This window comes from Argiope bruennichi, chromosome X1 (genome assembly GCF_947563725.1).
Source record: "Argiope bruennichi chromosome X1, qqArgBrue1.1, whole genome shotgun sequence".
Taxonomy (NCBI): Eukaryota; Metazoa; Arthropoda; class Arachnida; order Araneae; family Araneidae; genus Argiope; species Argiope bruennichi.
This window is the reverse complement of record NC_079162.1, coordinates 101,430,973-101,436,972: the sequence shown is the minus strand read 5'-3', so window position 1 is coordinate 101,436,972 and position 6,000 is coordinate 101,430,973.

The window sequence follows — 6,000 nt, the reverse complement described above, 5'->3', positions numbered from 1 at the left end:
ATCTCATTATTTTCATAGAACAAACACGTTTTCAAGTTAGATGCCATGAAAATATTTGTTTTCAAAGTCGCCATTTTTACTTTCCACACGCTTCATTCCTGAGTGTTGATGAGAAGCTCTTAACTCGAGAATTCGAAAATATACGAGTCATGAGAGTCACTGTTGAGATTCTGTTTAACAATGGATGCCCAAGGACGATCGTGGTCAAAGCGCATCACGGGCCTTGTGAAGAAGGCCCTATGCTTGCATGACAGCAATGTCACTCATTCCTTTTAGAAAGAGTGAAGTTGACATTCAGTCAGCAATTCATTGATTGATTGATTCAGTAGGTAATATAAAGATTCAATGTCTGCTGAAGTACTAAAAGTTACTATTAAAAAGTTTTATAAAACGAAATCATTAAGATTTAAAGATGACAGAGGTGAAAAGGCAGTACCATACGATACAATAATTAAAATTACATGCATCTAAAGTGACAGTTTACGTGCAGCAATAGAGAATATCATACATTTGATGTTGTATTTTGAACACAGGGAAAGTTTACCTAGAATTGTGGCAATTTTCGATTTGTCGAAAAAAAGATTGATTTTTTGATATAAATGATTGAAAAAAAAATCTAATTATTTATATCATGACTATGAATCATGGCCCAGAATTATTTTTATCATTGTGACTGGAAAAAGGGCTGCCAATAAAAGACAAAAGGACGTTTTTAATGAGTTAAGAGCTGACATTTTAATGTTGTATGTGGATGCAGTGTCCAAGATGGCTTCCGTTCAAGATACTGGTGCTGATCAACAGAACAGTTATAGAATTATTTATTGACCTGAAACGAGAATTCCCATCCTTCCGTTTTGACATAAATATGCAAGATGACTACATTACTAAACAGATAGCTTCTGAAAATATTGCCAAACTTGCCTTAGTATCAAAAGCTTAACTTGCATGATGTGATTGTGAAAGAAAACTCGAATCCCGATGTCAAAACATATGTTTCGGCTGTTCGAAGCAACTCAAGTGCTGAAAAAGAGTAAGATCCGGCACGAAGTTGGTAATTAATGGTGCCAGTAAGATATCGACAATGAAAAGTATGGGTAAGTTAAAAAGTTGTTTTTCTTTCATGACTTAGTACTGATACTACTGTCAATGAAGTGTCCCAATTCCTGAATCTTTTAAATTAGATCATCTTCTGTGCAGAAGAATTAAGACTAAATTCCAATCTTATGCTTCTTTTCATGTAGAAGTTTTCGACAATGATCACTTTTCTGACCGGAACGATTTAGCATAAAAGCTTGCCGGCCAAATTTTTTAGTAAATTAAAAGAAGTTTAATTTTATCACTCTGAAACCAACAGCATGCCTCTACCATTCTTAAATTTCTCAACAAAAATAAATTCGAAACGACTGTCATTTTTTTTTTAAAATCAAAATGTCCATGGTTTACGCACCTTTTTAGTTCTGTAGCTTCTATGGAATATTATGTGATTTGTATTACAGAGATATAGCTTTGTGACGCTATAGATTCTTTATAGCTATTCGATATTCGTCATCTTGTTTTTTGAAGAAATCGTTTTTCATCAGTTAATTATTGCAGAGGGGTGGTGGTGTTCTTGTACCTATAGAAAAATGTCTGCCGTTCCGTAAATTGGAGATTCCTTGTTTGGATTTTGAAGCTATTTGTATTTCAATAAAATTAAATCACAAAAAAAGGATGCATTTATGTATTGTTTAGCCCCCCCCCCTTCTTCACATATAAACACGTATGTTACATTTTTTTATTGTTTTGAAAGATTTGGTTTTTATGATAAAATTTTAATTTACCTATATATAATGTTTGTAAACGCTACAATCCAATTATGTATGAACAGTCCAATTTTATGAATCTTTTCAGTTTGGGTCAATATAGCAATTTTCGTAACTGTAATAATAAATAACTTGATTTTATTTTGTTTAATGTGGATTCAAGTGTTATTTTTGTCTGGCATAGTTGGTATAGTCTTTGGTATCTAAGGATAAATATCATCTTGCTCTGTTAGTTTCTATTGTTTAAGTATCTTCCTACTTCAGTAAGAAAAATGCGAATATTTCTAGATTTGAATTTAAAACATCAGAAGTTTTAATTGTGTGACATTTTTTTCGTGAGATTGATCGGAATTTTTTATTTAGTTTTAATGACATAAACGATGCGAGTTTTAGTTTTTATAATTATTTAGACGATATTTTTAGCAGAACTGTTCTTTTTACGAAAACTATTACCGGGAAATTAGCCTTCTATATTCACTTGAAACCAGGGTTTATTAAAAAGGAAGGGCAGGAGCCACAAATTAGCTTTAAGGAGTGTTGATCCTGTTTCATTTGACTAATTTAAATCTTTACGATCATCTGTTGTTGTTCCTAATGGCAATTGCCAACTACAAGATCGCTGACGAAGCCATGATTTTAAGCCAAGGGAGCGTCTCTTGTTTTAGTAGCGCCAACTAGGCCCAAGAAAACGTCTTGGCTACTCACGCATCACATTCGCTTGTACAAACCTCTTTTTACAGGGGGGGCACATTCACACATCTCACAGATAGAACAGATGAAGAACAACCCTGCCCGAACCGGGACTCGAACACAGGATGCCCAGATCGCGGGGAAGACGCGCTACCCCTATGCCATTACGTCGGCACGATCATCTCTAAAATATAATATCTAAATAGATTATGACGCATATCTACGATTAATAGAAAATAATTTAGTTTTGAATACCAAAAAAATTCTGGTCTTATTTCAAGGATAGAAAAAAAAAAAAAAAAAAATCAATATTCCGAATACTATATACTATAATAATTTGTTATGGAAATAATGGAGATATCGCAAATGCTTTTGCAACTTATTTTAGTTCTGTTTTCAAATATCTTGTTAATGGCATTGCTAAATCTATAATAACATTGATCTTATTAAAATCGATAATGTAACTTAAGATGATGTGGTGTTGGTTACCAGGGAATTAAAATCTTCTTTAACTGTTGGTGTTGATAACATTCCATCCTTTATTATTAAGAGATGCTCAAAATTTTTGAATTATCCATTACTTATTTTGTTTTTTTTTCTAAGAACTAATGTATTTCCTCATATCTGGAAGCACACAAAAATTATTTGTGCTTTTAAAAAAAGGAAATAAACACGATTGTAAAAACTATCGTCCTGTTACTATTTTAAGTCTTTTGTCTAAAATTTTTGAAATTATAATTCATAAATGACTTTTCCAGCGAAACCTAATTTCTTTGTCTGAACACGGTTTTATTCCAAAACATTTAACTGGCACTAATTTATATTGCTTATCAAATAAGTTTTCTTCATTTGAAGTTGGTTCTCATCTTGATGTCATTTGCACTGATTTTTCGAAGGCCTTTGACTCTATCGATTTTCGAATTCTTTTAAATAAGTTACAAAATCTTGGTTTCATGTCAACCTGACGGATTGGCTTCATTCTTATTTATGTAATAGAACTCTGTGTATTCATTTTAATAATACTGTTTCATGTGAGTTCTCAGGTGCCTCTGGTGTTCCTCAGGACTCTAATTCTAGACCTTTACTTTTTATTTCATTCATTAATGACATTACTATTGTTTTTAAGTATTCCGAGTGCCTTTTATCTGCTGACAACATGAAGTTGTTTCGTTAGAATACATTTTAATATTGATGCTGTCCTTCTGTAGAGATGTTGATTCTGTTTTTAAATGGTGCACAGATAATAAGCTACACCTGAATATTGATAAATGTAGTATTATTAGTTATACAAGAAAATATGAGCCTTTAAATCATAAATAGCTACTGATTTTGTATTGTTACGCTCATATTCATTCAGATTTAGGTATTTTTTTTAACACTGAACTTGATTCAAAGCCTATCATAGGCATGGAATTCTCAAACGCGAAACTAGGGAATTTTTGAGACAAAATATCCTAAAGGCTTTATACTATGCTCATGTTAAACCTTGTCAGGAATATTGTAGCATCATTTGCGATTGAAATTGCCATAAAAAATTCAAATTATTGAGCGTATTCAAACCAGTTCCCTGTTGTATTTGTTTTACAAGAAAATGGATTTTATTCTCAAGATAAATCTTTCTTGTCTACGTGATATGTTTAATTTGCTACGTCATATGTTTAATTGTGTTGTAGATGAGATATTTCGTATTCTTTTCTTTTATAAAGTTACCAATGGTTCAATCGATTGCATTGATATTCTATATACTTCTCTACGCCTGTAAGATCTTTAAGGAATCCGAGTACTTTTCCAAATGTTTATTCTAAATGTAACTGTATTATAAAACTTATACAAAGAGAACCATTCGAGACTTTTAACAGGATCCCTGGGGAACCTGGCACTAATCATATGACTCCAAGTGTTGTTAAAGTGACTTGCTCTGAATTTTTATCTGCTTGACCTTATTTCCTTTTTGTTGACTTTATTCTTTTTTTAATTCTTGCCTACACATTATTTTTAATTATAAATACTGTGATATTTATGTGTACTCGTGCTTTTTCTTTGCTGTTGTGCTTGTGTGTGTTTTGCTTTTGCTAGTTGCTTGCATTTTTCTTTGTATATAGTTTAGAATTTTGTAATTCTTTATTTTTTGCTGTTCCTTTTTTTAAAATGTGTTTTAATTTGCTTTGTGGCTAGTGTTCCTTGTGTATTTTTATTAATGTACTCTTGTAAATAGAGTCGGTCTCTGTAACGTGCTTATTTCAAATAAATAAATATCGCGATACAGGGAATCGAACGCACAATTGACTTTCGTTTTCGGTGCTCAACAAGTATTTATTCAGAACTTTTACTATTGATGAATTTGCGTTAGTTCTACTTTTCGAAAAGTCAAATAGAATGGAGTTTGATGATAATTTAAAAATCAGTTTAATATTTTAAATTGCCATTCAAATGAAGATAAAATTTTTCCTCCGTTTTTTCCGATATTACCGTCTGCCGGCTTTGAAACAGTGAAGCAAAGATTATATGGTTAGGAGCTGAGCGTGTTCGTGAAAAAAACAAAACAAAAAAACCTTTAATGTACTTGAGAGCCTATGTGTCTTTTGTTGTTTTTCTGTCTTTAAGAAATTGTTGTTAATATTTCTATAAAAACTCTGTCATTTATTCATTTATTAAAATACTTGCTTTTTATGCAAGTCACTTGGGAAGAAATTGTTTTCTGTTCAATAAATTAAAAGTATCCATCAACTGATTGCTATTTAACTATGATTAAAGTATTATATATCGTTTATTTTCTGGTATGTTCACGATTAAAGTAAATTTTTAATGTTTTAATGATTTTAAGAGGAATCGGTACCCAGAGAATTTCGGGATATCGCAAAAATATCGATTTTCCAATTTTGAGTGAAAAATTATCTTACAATTTTTGACTTATTAATCTGAAAATTTCAAAGCAATTGGAAAAGTATTTAGAGAGATATGTATTTATTTTGTCTAACCCGATATCAGGTGCCACGCACACTTCCAGTGTTTGCATCACACATATTTCATGTGCAAGTAGCCTAGCCGCTTAATTTTTTTCTCCATGAAATGAAAAGCAAGGCACTTGTTTGATACTGTAACGGTTAAATCTTAGTTTGTTTATAGATTTACCACTTTCATTTTTCTTTGCGGTTGAATTTCTCACTGGTTATTATAATCATCTTCAAAATGACTTATTTCAATTGAATTTCAATCAAATGATCTATAATTTTTGTTGTATATTAATAGATATTTGATAAACAGAACTGCAAATAATTTTATAAATATTTTGGCGACAAAATTTTTTGTCGAATAAGAAAAGTGAAAATTTTCAATTTTTTTTTCTAATATTCCCTAAATAGGATAATGGTCATTAATAAACATGATATAAATTTTATTAATATATATTATTATCTTGGGACTTACAAATACCACATTATTACTCTGAGAAAAAACCAGTTTAATATGAACTGTTTTTATTACAATTATACTGTGTTGAAAACTTTAA